Raw genomic sequence first — 18,142 nt, forward strand, 5'->3', positions numbered from 1 at the left:
AAGCTAATTGCCTGAAAGTAAAAGAGAGGGAACTTTGGCTATTAGTCTATTATGGGGCTTTTTTCTTAATCACAAATAGGGGGCTGTGGATCCCCAGGGAGGATGTGTATTTCTAATTTACAATTGAACCACAGATCCAAGCAATCAATCTTGGGCAGCACTTTTACAGTATAATTGCTGCAACATCACAAATAAGAGAGAGTCAACGCCGAGTTTCAGCTTAGAGGTAGAGGATATTTACTAGGCATTGGTTTAGGATGGGGAGGGGGGGACAGAGAGTCACACACACACACACAGACTCCACAGCCATGAATATGCAATGAGGGCTCATTAGTGCCCTTGTGTTGCCATGACGAATGGCATTATCCCCAGACCGGTGCGGCCTAAACATGAATTTTATAACGACCCATTTATCATGACTTGTCATGGGCTTCTTTACTGTATCTTCCAGTAGCTTCTGTACCTTTCTTCACGTTGACATCAGAATTCTCCCTCCGTTGACTTGATTATGGGCTCCTAGTTCTCTTTAAACAGTGAATGCTTATATAAAAATACATGCAAGGTCAGCAAGATGCTTCCGCAATGGTAGAACTCATGGAACAGGTGGTCTCTGGGTCAGGAAGAGAGGTGTGCTTGTCTGGAGTTGTGGCAGGGTGGGCCAAAGATCCATTACTATTTCTGCAGCAGGGTCCTGGTCTCAAGCATGCTAGAGCTGCCCAATCAGCATGAAAGGAGAGGGCTTTAGCGACTGAGAATTAGTCTTCTCACCCTCTGTGCTGATTGGAGCCAATCAGAGTGAAAGGAGGTGAGTCAGCCACTGAGGATTGGTGCCCAGCGTCATTCTGAAGAATGAAAGAACACTGAGGGAAGAGCACTAGAATCCAACAGTAAAGTTGGATGGTCCGAAATTCAGGCCTGACAAAAAGGACTTCTTGATATAGTGCATAGTGAAATTATGGCATTTGCCATCAAAGCCCTGCCAGTGCTGGCCAGTGGTTAGGATTGCAGCCTAATAGGATCTATGGCGAGTAGTAATAATTGATGAAATGGCAGCTTTAAGATGGCAGTCCTACCACTTTTCTCCAGGGTTGCTCCATTGGCAACTCCAAGGTGTTGATCAGAGGAAAGAAAACTAAACACATAAATAAGAAGAAGAAGAGAGAGGAAGTAAACAAGAAACTGTCCATGGGACATTCCAGCTTCAGACTTGGAAGCATACGGAAGAGGTTTAGAGCAAACAATTTGCTATAGAATGTTATGTAAGATTTTAGATTCCTGGGACAGTAAGATAAAGAAAGAATTTAGTCTCGGTATCCTGCTGGTAAAACTTGCCAGCCAGCTATGCACAGCTTGATATGCTAGTGTTCTCTCTTTCCTCACCCCCTAAAAAAGGTTGCAATCTCCCCTTGCATATTTTGTTTCCCCCTTTTCCTTAACAAACAGGATGGAGCAGGCAAACTATATCCCTGTTTGCTCCACGCTGGGTCCTTGCAAGCTGCTGTTTAAAAAAAATAAATTCAAATGATTTCAGCTGTCCAATCTGAGAGAAGTTAACACTTTGCTAATTACAACCCGACTTAAAATAAGCAAGGCAAGCCCTCTTTGCCTTCTCTGCCACCGCTGTCTTTACTGACATCTTCAGTCATTAATGAGTTAATAAGAATCTCGGCCTCATCTGCGGAAAGATAAGGCTAGAAAGAAAGAAGAGCATTGTACACATAATGACAGGTTCCCTGTTGCCTCCTAAGATGCCATGGGTCAGCCATGTTAAGAATGTGTGTGTCCAATCATCTGCTGATGTTTATCAGAGGGGCCTGGAGCGCAACCTGACACAGGGCAGTTGGGGAGTTACAATGAATAAAGAATGGCTCCCCTGGCTTGTTGGCGGCTGTGTGAGAGCACAAGGGGAGGGCGAGGAGGGGTGAGCTATATATACTAAAACACGATGACATGAGCAATCAGTAAAGCAATTACAAGACAAGTTATTGGATGAAGATGGCGCAAGGCTTCTGGGGCACTTTGAACGTGGGATCTGGGGCGGTCCAGCTCGCCGCAAGAGGAGGGCTTAACTCTTCAAGCACCTGGATGAATGTCTAATCCTACAGGTCACAGTGGCAGCAAGGGGAAATGACGGACATGGCATTGCCCGGAAGTGATGGGTGTTGATCCAGCACTGTGTAACTTGTGGTGTCCAAGTCTGAATATAGCTGCAACTCTTGGGGATTAGGAACCAGGGCAGGCTCAAGGTTGCTGTGTTAATTCACAGAACCCTGAACAACTTAGGACCAAATTAGTTTAAGGACCATCTGATTCTTTATGCTCCACCGCAATCGTTGAGACTCTCTGAAGGAGCACTTTGGGCAGTCCTCCATGTCCCTGAGGGTTAGTTGACCTTTACCAAGAGCTGAGCATTTAGTGTGCCTTTGGAACTCCTTGTCAATAGAAAGCTGGCAGGAGTCATCCCTGCTTTCTTTAAAAATCTGTATTTTTTCAGACTGGCCTTTGACCCATGATCTTTTCTTTACCAACCAGTTTTTCTTCTTTTCTTTACCAACCAGTTCTTACTGATTTTATTGCGGTTTTGTGGAATTTTTTTAATACACTGCCTTCTTGTATTTCCTAAGAAAATGCAGTTGATAAATATTTGAACAAATAAAATAAACCTAGTAATTTAGGAAGTTGCCTCTTACCAAGTCAAGACCATTGTTCCATTTAGCTCAGTATTGGCTACGCAGACATATGTCCGTATCATGAGACTTGGTTTGTAGATTCTGAAATATTGTTTCCTGTGTTCTATCACATTGCACAAAGATTGATGCTGCAGAATTTAGCGCCTCCCTCCCTCCTGGTCAATTTTATAGCCCTTATGGCTGTACACAGAGATTTGTAATAAAGTGTGGCCATCATACATGCACTGTTGGCAAACGCTCTTGGGGAGACGCCCCCCCCCCTCAAAATTACCAGGCTATAAGGTAAGCCTATGATCTCACTCTCTGTCTAGGTGAAACTAAGGGAATTTTGTTTCTGACACCCCTGTTGATTGGAAATGAACAAAACCAATGCATGTTGACTCATGACATTGGGTGTCATGTTACTTCCTGCTGCACATGTTCTTCAGACTTATAGAGGTTACTGGTTTAAGGGAGTCATTGTTAGGTTAGGGCTGTGTTAGTTGTATAAACCAGAGTTGGTAAACCTCAGCCCCAGGGGGTCAAAAATGGCTCTCCAGGTCTGTCTGTTTCTCTCTTGGGGTCCTTCCCAGACATATCCCAGTTCTACCTGGATGAAGGTGGGAATATGTGTGTGTATCCTACTATACAAAGGTAAGAGTCACAATTGTCACTTTTCCTCTGCCCCACCCACTTTTGCCTTTTATTCTGCACACCACTGATATGTGGCTCCTGAAAGATTATCAGCAAGGGGATGTGGCCCCTAGGCTGAAAAATGTTCCTCACCTTTGATATAAATAAAAGTAAAACAACTAAAACTAGTAATAATATCAGTTTGGCCAAGGTCTGAATAATCAAAGAACTTGGGGTGGGAGGTGGGACAGGGGGCGGGCGGCTCAGTAGGAATTTTAAATAAAGGCTGTTTGCTTTAGAGCTAAGAGACTTCTTCAAAGGCTTTCTCCCCACACCCATAGATTTTTAAAAAATCGTCTGAGCATTTAAAAGTGTATTTCTCTTGCATATTCCTAACACATGCTTTCCTTAAACATAAATCCTGCACCAACCTAGGACTGTTCATTAAATAACAAGCAGGGTTGTGGGTTGTTGCTTTTTTTTAAAAAAAAAAACCCAACAGTTTAAGAATTCCTTCTTCTTTAATTTGAAAATTAACTTGTTGCCTAAAGGTAACACTTCTCCGTTGACAAAATAATGGTAAGAGATTGACCTTTTCATGAATGGATTACAGGCAAGAAATAATATACTTTGTCACAGAGCATTAACTGTGCCTGTTGAAAAGGTAAAGACTGTGTACAGAGCTTATGATGTCAGTGGCTCCCTTAAAAATATTAATTATGTCAGTTAAAACACTTGAAGTCGTTGAGTCGGTGTCACATCCTGATGACTGGCATCTCTTAAATTCTCCTGCTTACAGCTCCATCTCAAAGAAAACAAAAGTAGTCACTGGGGGTGGGGGAGGGAGGAAGAGAATCCCCCTTTCTGTTCCTGAACCCAAGAGCCTGCTGGAATATGGACAGCAAATGTGGAATTCTTCTAAGGAGGCGGGGGAGAGAATTTAGTCCTGATTCGTGATGGGTATCATGTTACCTTCAGCTGCACATGTTCTTAAGACTTATGGATGTTATTGGTTGAAGTGGGGGGTTATTTTCTGTACTGTGTTAGATCTACACATTGCTTATTTGAATGAAGAATCTGGGCCCCTTTGGACCACATCTGATTTTTTTTTGTTTGTGCATGTAACAGGCTATGCTTTATTTATTTATTCTGATCTAGAAAGATTTATAAACTCCCTAATCAAACAGCTCTCTAAGCTGTGTACACAATAAAACTGCAGATAAGACACAGCTAAAAGCCACAAAACTATTAAAAAAACAAATATAAGTAAGACAATTATAATTAAAGCACAGATAAAATCAGTAAAACTTTTAGAACCAAGATAGGTAACCGAATTATATGTTCTGGGTTGGCTTGCATCTAAAACCACTTAGTGAGACTGCCTGCTTAATGTCAAAGGACTCTGAAAGACCTCCTGTCCCGTGTAGATCTCATTTATTTATTTAATACCCGGCTCTTCCTCCACAGAGAGCCCAGAGCAGCAAACAGAAACACAAGTTAAAAACAACAAAAAAGCAAAAACATTCTAAAACATTCAAAACATTCAAAAAACTATTGCAATTAAAAGCATCTAAAAGCAGTTTCTGTTAAAAACCCCTCCACATTATTCCATGCAGTGGTCACGGGGCTGGCCAGAACAGTCACCAAGTGCAAGCGTGAACAGGAATGTGGTAATTGGAAAAAGCCATCTTCTAGTATTGACACTATATAGGGCATATATAAAATGGGACTTAAAAGGATATTGTATTAGATACCTGGGGGCCAGATCGTTGTGGGTGGAAGTGTCTGAAACTGACCCCTGAAGAAGAAGCACCTGGCCTTATCTTGGGACACTGCCCTCCTTCCCAGACACAGAGCATATGCAGAGGAGAACAGTAGAATAGATGTACCTGGTCTACCCCTAGCAAAAGGCACTCTCTTTCTCTGCCTTAGGGATAGAGTCAGGCAACAGATCTGGATGCAGGAAAAGCAGCTAAAAGCAACATTGGGAAAAGGCAGTACCACTCCCACTTGTGGAACAAGACCCTCCTGACAGTAGAGGATGGCCCATTATAGCAAATGGGGCACTGCCCACTAACCTAAGCTTGTTCTCAGCTCCGCCCCCACCTGCCTGCCTTCCTACTTACAACCAGGACAGAGGATAGCGCTGTCTGACAGGTTCCTCCTCTGTCTTAGTATTGTCTCTTGTAGAACTCAGCAGGCAGGAGGATGGGGACAAAACTAGAATTAGTTGGCTCTGCCTGTCATCAGCTCTGGCTCCACCTACTTTTGGGCTCCCTGCCTCCCACTCCAACAGTCTCTATGGGCACCTGTTGCCATGGGTCTATGGTGGCCATTTTCTGGGAGACTCTCTCTCTCCTCATGAAAATGAAAATTTGTCAGCATTTTAGAGAGAATTTTCCCTAACCTTCAGATTTTGTATGCACTTTTGACTTACAGACACATTTCTGCAAGCAATCTCTCCCCCCCCCCCCCATTTATGCACATGGTTGGAGATCTGCCTTGCAAAATTCAGCGAACTTTGAATAGTGCAGGATGGCTGTGTTTCGGTATTGCATTTTGTTTCAATGCATTTGGTAGTTTCTCCTTTAAATGCAAACTGAATTGATTTTCTCCCCCATCCCTAATGAGGAGTGTGGCCTGTGGAAAGGAGCTATAGGGAGTTCCTATGGTCAGATATAAAGGCTTTCAGGGACTCCATTTGGCCTCAGAGCCTGAGGGTCCCCTTCTCTGATATAAAGTAACTTTGAGGCTCCACCCTCAAAGGAACAGGCAAATATGGAGCCTAGGCACTCATGGTGAGTTAATTCAGCAACACCAAGACCTGCATTAAACAATGTTTGGAAGATGAAGAGTTTAAAAGACCCTGAGAAATAAACAAAACAACAGGTATTCAACCTGGTACTGAAAAGACCACAAAGTGGGTGCCAGGGAGAATATTTCACAGCCAGGGAGCCAACACTGAAAGGGCTTTCTCCAATAGTTACCCCTCACACTTTGCTTGCTGGGTGCACCCAAGAAGGGCTTTGGAGGATGAGGTCCAGGTAAGTACACATAGGAAGAGACAATCCTTAATGTAGAGCAATAGAATTGTAGAGTTGGAAGAAACACCAAGGTCATCTAGTCAAACGTCTTGCAATGCAGTAACCACAGCTAAAGAATCCCTGACAGATGGCCATTAAACCTCTGTTTAAAAACCTCCAATGAAGGAGTGTCTGTCACCTTCCAAGGTAGTCCATTCCACTGTTGAACAGCTCTTGCCACCAAAAGGTTCTTCCTAATGTTTACTCAGAGTCTCCTTCTTATCGTTGGTTCTGGCCTGGGGAAACCCAGACAGATGGGTGGGGTATAAACAAATAATAATAATAATAATAATAATAATAATAATAATAATAATAATCCTACCCTCTTGAGTAACAGGAAAGAAGCCCTTGTGACAGCCCTTCAGATATAAGATGCCTATCGTATCACCTCTAGGTTTTCTCTAGGTCAAAGATACCCAATTCCCTCAACCATTCCTCATAAGGCTTGGTTTCCAGACCCTTGTCCATGTTGGTTGCCCTCCTCTGCACACGTTCCAGCTTGTCCATGACCAGCACCACCACCTTTCTTAAACTGTGGTGCCCAGAATTGGACACAGTGCTCCAGGTGGGGTATCTCACTTTGAACTGAGTTGAAAGATGGGCTGGAAGGGATGGTCCTTCCTTGCAGAAAATTTGGGCAGATAGGAAGCTTTTTATGGGGACACTCCCAGCTCTACCTGAGTTGCGAGGACCTTCACGCACAGCAGATACTCTGCCACTGAACTATGGCCCTTCCACATAGCTCTCAAGTGCTGTCTCCATGATATGCGATGAACGTGTAAATGCCCAACATTCCTTCCTCTGTAGAAGTTCGGCAAAGTTCTACGCAGTGACTAAACCACACGGGTTTGGGGTTTATTATGCAGATGGATTCTGCACTCTTCTGTTTTTCACCCCCCTCCCTTTTATCCAGTTTTTGTGGATAAAATGTTTTGAATTAGAATAGCTTACTCAAGGTCACTGAAGGCATATGGTCCTGCTCAAAACTTTAAACAAAACATTAGTTTTTACAACCCTTTGTAATTTGGTATTGTATACAACACGGTCATCGACGGGCTCACTGTAATCTTTTTCAGTGGGTGACAGAAATATGAGAGGCAAATTTATAAGCCATTTAGTGAAGCATTTAATCAATTTCATGCATAGGAAATAACCCCAATTGCTTTGCTTTATCAATCTTCCTTTTATTCCCCCACCCCGCCATCCTGCAGAAATGCTGTTGTCGTGCTTTCCAGATATACGGAAAATCTGGAACAATTGAGGACGGATGCAGATTCTTGCAGCACATCAGGAAACTTCTGAGGACCAACTTAGTTTGCCATTCATTGCCAGCTTCAAGAATCCCATGTTTTTGGAAACTGTGAACAAGTTTCCAGGGAGGGTGCAGGGAGGGAGAATTCTGAACATTTGCAGAGAGCAGCACAGCGCCATAGTTATTTATTAAACCCTCCTAGCCTAGAATGACCTCCTGACATTGCACAGAGGAGCAATTCCTAAAAGTACCCACAATGGCTCAAACATATATAGGTGATCTAGGTAGCTCTTCCAGGGTGCCAAAATTAGGAAGGGGCCATATCCCAAAGGCAGAACATATGTTTGGCATGCAGAAAGTCTCCACTCCAGGCTCCTGACTTAAATCATGGGCAAGGGAGGGGGAAATTTCTATTGAGAGCTGCATTCCCTCAGAGGTAATCTATTGGTAAGAGCAGGAAGCAAAAAATGGAGCCAGAGCTAAACGTACCATTTTTCTTTTCTCTTTTTGCTAACCTAGTCTCCCTCCACCCTCCCTCTCCCCAGCACTTTTTCTCCTCTCTCTTTCCCACCCAGGGAAGGGACAAATTTCTCTTGCTGGAGGCCTCAACTGATTACTTGCAGAGACCTTATTTATTTGTTATTTACACCATGTGCAACAATAGCTCTTATTCTTTATTATGCTGTATCTTTTATTCTTTATTTAACCTTTTCAGCATGGGTGGTGCTGTGGTTTAAACCACAGAGCCAAGGGCTTGCCAATCGGAAGGTCGGCGCTTCGAATCCTCGCGACGGGGTGAGCTCCCATTGTTTGGTCCCAGCTCCTGCCAACCTAGCAGTTTGAAAGCACGTCAAAGTGCAAGTAGATAAATAGGTACCACTCCGGTGGGAAGGTAAACAGTGTTTCCGTGCGCTGCTCTGGTTTGCCAGAAGCGGCTTGGTCATGCTGGCCACATGACCCAGAAGCTGTTTGCGGACAAACGCCGGCTCCCTTGGCCTATAGAGCGAGATGAACGCGCAACCCCAGCGTCGTCCGCAACTGGACCTAACGGTCAGGGGGTACCTTTACCTTTTACCACATGGCTCCAGAGATCTGGGCTCCCATAATAATAGAATGTTTGACAAATGCGAAGAGCCACACGCTGACACTGGATGTTTGTGCCTAATGTGCTCCTTGGTAGTATAGGCTCATGTCGGTTCAGTTTAGCGAAGAGCCACTGGGAGAGCTTATCCTTCCTGAATTTGGTTAGTCCTTTTAAAAAGCCTGCTGAGGATTGTGATCACTTCATGATTATGCATGGATCCTGGTCACAGTGACCCTTATTTCTCTGTCTCTGCCCCTTCTCATGCCACCCACCCTGCACCCACCAGCTAGTGACTTGGAGCAGAGTTGGAGAAACGTGACAAGCATGTGGCAAATCGTACTAGATGAGCCTTCCCCATCCTAGTGCCTTCTAGATGCTTTGGACTACAGCTCCCATCATGCTGGTTGGCACTGATGGAATAAAAAACTTACAGAAGACACCTGGTTGGTGAAGGCTGAGCTAGATGATCTGGAGGGGAGAAAAGATTTGTAGTTGCTCATTTTGACACATTCATAGTACACTCCTCCTATGCATGTTTACTCAGGATTGTTGGTTCAGTAGAGCTTAGTCACATTAAGTGTGCTTAGGACTGTAGCATTAAAATGCAATTCTATGCATGTTTACTCAGAAGTAAACCTGTCTGTGTTCAGCTGGGCTTCCTCCAAGGATTGCAACTTTACTGTCAAGTCTACTCCAGCCTAGCAATAAAACCATCTCTCTCTCTCTCTCTGTTTTCAAAACATAGTATTTTATGGAAGTAATTTATATATGAAAAAGAAGGAGGCGATTCTCAATATTATCTTTATCTTCTAGACATAAAGTCACAAACAACTCCAGTAATCAAAATTTACTACAACTGTAATAGGTTTTGGCACCATTTATGTATTGCAAGAAATGTTAACACAATGTTGACTTCCTGAGCTGGGGCTAGAAAGTTTCTTTTCTTTTTTTCTTTTTTAAAGCCCAATTTCATTATAAAACATATAGTGCATTCGTGGCTTTTATGATGTCGGAGAGATTAATTCTCATAAATAAGATTGCTTGTACCTTCTTCTAATCAAAAAGCCGACACTATCTGTGATGGTGCGCAAGCGAAAGAAGAAGAAAAGTATTTCAGTGTGTAATATGTGTGGCATCAGGGGCAACGGGCAGTGAGGGCATAAATGTGGTAGGACAGCTGTGCTTGTCACTGCATGATAATAATAATAATAATAATAATAATAATAATAATAATAATAATTTATTTATATCCCACCCATCTGGCTGGGTTTCCCCAGCCACTCTGGGAAGCTCCCAACAGAATATTAAAAATACGATAAAACATCAAACATTAAAAACTTCCCTAAACAGGGCTGCCTTCAGATGTCTTCTAAAAGTCAGATAGTTGTTTATTTTCTTGACATCTGATCTGAGTTCCATAGGGCGGGTGCCACTACCGAGAAGGCCCTCTGCCTGCTTCCCTGTAACCTTACTTCTTGCAGGGAGGGAACTGCCAGAAGACAGCTGGAGCCGGACCTCTGTGTCCAGGCTGAATGATGGGGGTGGAGACGCCATTTAGGGCTTTAAAGGTCAGCACCCACGCTTTGAATTGTGCTCAGAAATGTACTGCGAGTCAATGTAGGTCTTGCAGGACCAGTGTTATGTGGTCTCGGCGGCCACTCGGAGGCCACCAGTCTAGCTGCTGCATTCTGCATAAAGAGATGCGCAGGCTGTTAATACAAATGGAGATACTTGATAACTTTTTCACTTTCTGGAAGGTTGCTGAGCCTTTCTGTCACGTCATTTAAATTAACTGGTGCAGCCATGTTCAAATTTGTAGTGATAGCTCTCCTCAAGTAAGTTTCAAGTCCTCATGATGGAACAGAGGATTTGGGAGGTGGGGAGGGGGTGTTGTAGCACTGTGCCCTAGAAGACAAAAGCCATCGAATTAAATAAGGCCCTGACATTATTACAGGATTCTTTATTTCAAAAGATTTTGTAATTCTTTTCTAGATTGGGTCAAGGTGCCAACGATCAGTACATCATACATGGGTATATTGGTACAGAGGAAACTGGGTGGGTATGGGAGATGCAAGGCAGCCTGTGGATTTGATAACCCCTCCCGCTAAAAACTGATCAATGGAATTATGGAGCAAGGCAGAGTTTACTGGTTGCTGGTACATTGATGAACTCTACATACAAGAACTCTAGTTTTACTGGTTAGATCAGTAAATTACAGGCCGCTGAACAATCCATCCCCTATGGGAAGGCCCTAATGGAACATGGATCAGCCAATAGGAAGTTTTCCTCAGAAGGTTCATTCTGCACATGCACCTCCCCGATTGGTCCCTCTATCCTGCCTCCTCCCATCACCAATTCCTTCCTTTGGAATAGTCTCGTTGCCTTGCCCTCAGAAAGCAATTCTGTAAACATGGATTATGCGATATAAAGACCAGCTTTCCTCCACTACAATTATGTCCCTGGCTAATGGTAGTGTCTGGCCAGCTCGCTTCCTTGGCCATTTAAAGGGACACTCACCCTGCTTTCCAAGTCGGCATCTATCAAAGAGACACATTGATTTCCTTTCTAGGGGGAAGCACATATTTCTTCCCTCTTCCTAAGTAGATAAATCTGACAGCTTTTAATCAAATGTAGTTGTTCACAAGTAGAGAAATGTTTCCACCAGCGCAGAGCAAAACATTAAAAACACAACACAACAAAAAAATAATCTGGTGGCGGCTTTGTTCTAGGCACCCTCCTCTTCCACGACACACACCTGTGCTCTGAAAACCTAAGTGTATGCACGAGCCGTTAACATTTCAGAATGCCCCGAGGGCAGGTTTAACTTTACTACCCTCCCAACATAATACCTTCCTTGTAGTGGTAACCATGAATACTGCTATAGTTAAAGGTCTGCTAGTGGTTCCACCATAAACTCTCCTGTTTTCCAGGTTTTTACAACTCCGCCGTAAAAAAACCCCTCTCTCCAAGTTGCAGCTCAGCAAGGAAGACGGGATTCAGATGGGGGTGGGGGAGGCAGGTGAGATACACACGGACCCATCTAGCTTGTAAAATTAGCTTTTCTTGTTTATAGATATGCTTTCCTTCAGCTCGTGGGTTTGATGCTGTGTATGCGTATGTGTGTAGAAGAAAAGCAGTCAAGCCAGCCACCCCCATCAAAACACAATCAAATTTTATCCAATCTAAAAAGGGTCAAAACATTCCCACTTTCTTTTCTGGTTTAAGCTTGAGTATTAAAAGTCCGGCTAATCATTATTATTTTTTAAAAAATCATTTTTTATTAAAATTTTCTATTACACATTTTCCACATTTATACATTAGCCAATTAAACAATACATTGAATGTCAACTTCCCTTCCCACTGCTTCCTTGGTTCCTTTTAATATCCCATTATTACTGCATATTCTGGTTACCCCCTATATAAAAGTCCAGCTAATCAGGTTGGCTGGGAATGTGTCCTAACAGGGCCGGGCCTATCATTAGGCAGAGTGAAGCAATTGCCTCGGGTGGCAATGTTCACTACACCTGATCCTCCTGAGCCTCCTAGGAAACACTTTCTGTTGGAGACCAAAGCTGTGTGCACCACAGCCTGTTATATACTCACTAAACTGCCTCGCTGCACTCGACTGCACCGAAGTAAGATTCAGTGGCCAGACCAATCAGCTTCTTCATCTGAAATTAGGAGGTCACCATTTTGTCCTTTGCCTCAGGAGCTCCTTGCTTTAAAAGATGCTTAAGGTTGGGTAAAGATGCCAATTTTAGTTTCTGTCATAGAACTGGATCAGACTGCAATTAAAAGCTCATATGACTGAGTCCACATTCTGGGAACTGTAGTTTGCTAAGGGTGCTGAAAGTTGTTAGGTGACCCCTAGTCCTCTCACAGAGCAACAGTGCTCAGAGTGGCTTAACAATCAATCCATATTTAAAGGGAACTATTGGAATTGTGGCTCTGTGAGGGGAATAGGGATCTCCTAACAATTCCTAGCACCTTTAACCGACCATGGTACCCAGGATTCTCTGGGGCAAGCCTTTGCTGTTTAAAGTGGTGCTATAGTGCTTTAAATGTATGCTGTGAATGGGTCCTCAGTTTCTCATTTTTTTCCAGTCTTAGGTTCATTTCTCCACACTTGCACATCACTTTATGATTTTTTTAAAAAATTAAAATTGGTATATGTTTCTCATAAGGTATATATATTTTCATGCAAAGTTTCATAATACATACATTTTTGCACAGCAATTTTGACTTAATATGTTTCATTTTTGCAGGCCCTTTTCACTAATATATGCATTTTACGCACACTTTTCTCTATATGGATTTTTGTGCACATAACGTAGCTGGAGAACTGCATTGCACGATCTAGAGGACTGTGCATTTTGAGGGTAACTGTTTTTCAGTTTGTGTATTCTTTGGGGAAAATATGAATTTTCACCTTTCAATGCAAATGGAATCCAATTCCTCCCCCCATCCCTGTCCAGCTACCATAGCATTGCTAGAGGGTGTTACTTCTGTGGATCCTCAACCCACAACCATCTCCGTGTCTCAAAAGAGCAGAAAAGCTGCATTACTGATTTGAAAAGTAAATTTCAAGGTTTCTTTTCTATGTGGTTCCAATGGGGGGGAGGTGTTATCCATCCATCCCCCTTTTAGTTGATTGTTAGACACCTTGAATTATTTGCATGATAATGCCCCACTATAAATGGATTATATTGTAACCTATTGAGCTTTGTTGGTTTAATGCTGACAATGGCATGATTCGGAAGTAAGATAGCAAATGGACTCTTTAGAGAAATTTCTTTTGATAAGCATGAGGCAAAGAAGTTGGGTGGACAGGGAAGATAGAAGAGGCGTTGAATGAGAAGAGTGGCGGTGAAAGGAGAGAAGGCTATACGTGAAGCAGGGAGTGCTTTGCTAGGGAAAAAAACAACACAAATCCAAATTTTGCATCCCTTTCCAGTTGTGATGGATTTGGATACAGGAAATTAATGAATAATTGAAGTATTTTTCAACAGGATTATGTACCTTTTCAGGGAGCAGATTGGCCCTTTACCAGCTATAGTAGCTAGCAAAGAAACAAAATAGCTGGGCCATCACTGCCGACAGGCCTTGTGCCCCTCAGCAACATCCAAAGGCCCTGATCCACTAGGTGCTGGGGTGGATCGCACCCTGCACCTTGCAGAGTCAGGCTCAGGTTGCCAATGGGCCCAGCACTGGCGGCAGCAACAAGCAACTGTAGCTCGCCCAGCCCTCCCCATTGCCACTTCACCACTGCACTTATCTGACCTGTGGGTTCTGGATCACAGGCTCTACTGGTCAAAATGGGAGCCTCAGCGATCACCCTCTACCACCAGAAACAAACCAGGACTGCTCCAACAAAATGCACATGGCAAAAAGGAGCTCTAGTCCCTGGTGGGCTGCCCCCTTACCCACTTGTGATTGGCCAAGTGGATAGCCAGCCAATCAGGATTCCCCCCCCCCCCTTCACTTCTCACTTCCCTCTGTGGCCCACTAGACTCTTGCTGTGAACCCTCATTAATGCATTTTCCTCCTGTGGCCCCCTCATTTGGGGAGCACTATTAGGGAAACTATAGGGTTGCCCCCTAAACCTCAACCAACCCCAATCTTCCTCCCTTCTTATTTACAACCAGTCCAGAGTGTGATGCTAAGTGTCAACTTTCTTTCCCCCCTTAGTCTCAATGTTGTCTTCCTTGTAGAACTCAGCAGGAAGAAGGATGGGGACAAAGATAGCCTCACTTGGCTCTGCCTGTCATTGGCCTTGGCACCACCTTGGGCTTCCTGTCTTCCACCTTACCAGTCCCAATGGACACCAGGCACAGCTGCCTTCCAGCCCAACACTGGCCCATTAAGACCTCCAACTGATCCAACCAGGCAACCCTTTTGTGATGTCTTATTTAAGTTCCTATTGCTAACGGTCCACATTTTATTTTCTCTTTGACTCTTTCTTCCTCTTGATGAATTGAGAAATATTGTCTTCAAAAGCACTTTGATCAATGTTTTCTAAAAATAAAGCGAGGAAGTTTCTCTTGGAAAAAAAGAGTTGACAGAGGCCTTTGAAATTGTGGAGTGGAACTAAGCTATTAGCCAACCTACTGTGCGCCATCACGAGAAAGCCTGATCCCATTTAAGCCCCACTATGCATTGCCAGAACACTTTAAAGAGAACATGGAACTCGGTGTTTTCTTAAGTCTATGAAGCACAACAATACTAAAAAAGTATATATTTTTAAAAATTGGCTTCTGTACATTATTCACTAAATAAAGAACGTTGACAACAACACAGACTGAAATCTCTTCTCTGTGTGTATGTTTGTTTCTTGCTTCATTGAAGTCAATGGGATTGCACGGATGTCAAAAGAATTTTGCTCTTTGAACGTTTCAGTGCTTTGCTGAAAAGCTTAACCGATACTTTGTTTCACGGAGGCATTTAGTCTAGTTTAGACCCAGGGTTGTTGGTCCCCCACCCATTGCTTTTCTCCAACCACAACTAAGAGAAGGAGGAAAATCCATTAAAATGAAAGCTGGTCACTAGTTAATTTAGAGTTGAATTCACACAGTAATATTTTTATCATCATCACCCAGTAATATTTGCACACCAGTAATATTTTTATCATCATCACCCTCCATTTGCACACGTGTGAATGCAGTATCACATTATCACAGATCTGATGAAAAAGATGAAGGGGTTTTAGAACATCCCACAATTTGCACATTCAGCTGACAATCCTCATGAGTAAAGTTGTCAAGTGTAAAGAAGTCAAAAGCTGTGGATTTGTGTGGGAGACAAATTTATAGGGACTTATTTGTGCACTCCCCCACCCATCCAATGTGGGGCCCTAATCTGACCAGGGACAATCTGAAACAACACAACCCAGATGAATCAGGGCCCTTAGTCTTTAATTGGGGTGACTGAGAGGGCGAGTGATGATGCACACAGGTAGTCTGAGCTATGTCTCCTCCTCCCCCATTCTCCTCACTGCTCAACCACCCCCTTTTTAAGAGTCCCAGATCCCAGCTTGACCAGAATCTGTCCAATTCAGTTTGGCATCTGGGATTTGGCCATAGCTGCTGCACAGCCCTAGCTCTTAGCACTATGGCAATGGAAGCCATTGCATAGCTTATCAATATTACTGGTCATTTACAAGACGAATCGAGGCAAGCTATGTTGAGCAGACCACAATAGTGAGCTGAAAAGTTGACACTCATAAAAACATAAGAATAGCCCTGCTTCATCAGGTCAAAATCTGATGTGGTTCTGCATTTTGTTTGCATGGTGGCCAACCACATGCCTCAATGGGAAGCCCATCATCTGGTATTCAGAGGCAAGCCACCGCTGCCAGTGGAATAGAACTTAGCCATTATGGCTAAAGCCACCTAAATTGGTGGCCAGCAAAATCTGCTGAATGCCAGTAATCTCAGACAAATCTTGTATAAATGGAACAATAAGTCCACATCTGCTCATGTCTATTTACTTGGCAGTCACCACATATGGGCCTTGTCTTGGTTTTTACAACATTTTGAAGATCATTTGTGAAAGGTTGTTGCCAAGGTAATCCAAAGTCCTGGCTTTCAGTTCACATCTTTACAGTTCGGAAAGGTAGCAATTGGCTACTGGGCAAAGCGCCTGGGTCTACCTTGCAGGAGATGACAGGGGAAGGAAGTGTGGACCCAGAAGAGGTTGGATATCTGCTAGTTTCTCTGGTACTTTATATCAGGGATGGGGAACCTTTCCCAGCCTAAGAGCCACATTCCTTCATTGTTAACCTTCTGGGGGCCATAAACCAGTGGTAGGCAAGGCCAGAGACAAAAGATGGATTGGAACAGACTCAAAAGTGGGTGGAGCAATGGTTCTCACTCTTATATTTGTATAATAGGCTATATTCAAGTCAAAAGGACCCATAGGTTTGGATCCATCCTTCCTCCAGGCAAGCAATAGTTCAAACATACATTCCAACCAGAGAAAAGCCTTTGATGATGGCATGGAGGTTCAGGGCTTGGGGGAGAAGTTAGGGCCAGTTAAAGAAGTTGTGAGGGCTGCATTTGGCTTATGGAGCTGAGTTTCCCAACCATACTGCCCATGGAGCTAGCTGATGATGGAGACCTCTGCATGCTCTTGGTCTGGGCTCTGAGGAGCAACAGTGGTTAGCGATTTGGGGTCACAGGGGGTCAAAGACCCATTACTATTTCTGAAGCAGGGTTGCTGTCTCCAGAGGCCCATTGCCACCCAATTAGCATTAAAGCAGAGTTCTTTAGTCACTGTATGATGCAAAGCTAAGTGTTCAGGGAAACTGAAAACACAAGGTGCTTCAGTTTCAAGAGAATGGTGTGCAAGTTCTGTTAAGTACAGTGGAACTTCATGGAAAACACAGATTAAGTCATTCTGAAACATGGTATCAGAGCACTTGGAATCATTTGCCCATGTATGTAAACAGAGAAGAGTAGATCTAGCTGAAAGGTAACATACGGAGATCTGCATTGATTGTTGTAATACGTTCCTAATTACAGTGGTACCTCGGGTTACAAACACCTTGGGTTACAAACACTTTGGGTTACAGACTCCGCTAACCTGGAAGTAGTACCTCGGGTTAAGAACTTTGCTTCAGGATGAGAACAGAAATCACACAACGGCAGTGTGGCGGCAGTGGGAGGCCCCATTAGCTAAAGTGGTGCTTCAGGTTAAGAACAGTTTCAGGTTAAGAACGGACCTCCGGAACAAATTAAGTTCGTAACCAGAGGTACCACAGTATTATTATTCCTCTTATTGTTGTTGTTGTTGTTTAGTCGTTTAGTCGTGTCCGACTCTTCGTGACCCCATGGACCAGAGCACGCCAGGCACTTCTGTCCTCCACTGCCTCCCGCAGTTTGATCAAATTCATGCTGGTAGCTTCAAGAACACCATCCAACCATCCAACCATCATCATCATCATCATTATTATTATATAAATATAAGATTATTGTATAATCTTAGAAGGGGCATGGCTGTCACAGGGACTGTCATAAAGGGATCCTGCCACTGCACTTCTGCTGGGCAGGGTGGAGCAGGATGAGGCTCTCACAAATGTTTACACCCTCCTTGTCATCTCCATCTCACAGAGAACCACAAAGGCCACAACATTAGATGTATGTATGAATCAAAGTGAACACTTTACAATTGGCGGTTCACACCTTTTGTGACTTTTATTACCTTCTATCCACTCCGCATCATCATATATGTAATCGACCATTCCCAATGTGATAGTTCAGAAGAACTTTTGTTCACTATGTGGTCATTTGGTGAGAAGGCCTCTAAATGGGAAAAAATCAATAACGCTGATGATGTATTGTGCAAATGCATTTCTGTTGATGCGGCAAACAGATATGATGATGAAAGATCAATTTTTGTGGTGAGGTTCTTGCCTCTCAACTGA

General features: G+C 43.5%; 1 long non-coding RNA gene across 6 annotated transcripts in view; it reads left to right on the top strand.

Annotated features, from left to right (window-relative positions):
* The window catches only part of LOC114584893 (uncharacterized), a 63,202-nt gene extending 48,189 nt beyond the window's left edge, over nucleotides 1-15,013 (top strand). For 2 of the 6 annotated variants that reach the window (XR_013390675.1, XR_013390680.1), the window contains one exon: nucleotides 14,410-15,013. This is a non-coding gene — a long non-coding RNA (uncharacterized LOC114584893). The other 4 variants (XR_013390677.1, XR_013390678.1, XR_013390676.1 and 1 more) reach the window with 4 other exon arrangements.
* Nucleotides 15,014-18,142: the final 3,129 nt, after the last annotated feature.

Source organism: Podarcis muralis, chromosome 14 (genome assembly GCF_964188315.1).
Source record: "Podarcis muralis chromosome 14, rPodMur119.hap1.1, whole genome shotgun sequence".
In the NCBI taxonomy this organism is placed as follows: domain Eukaryota; kingdom Metazoa; phylum Chordata; class Lepidosauria; order Squamata; family Lacertidae; genus Podarcis; species Podarcis muralis.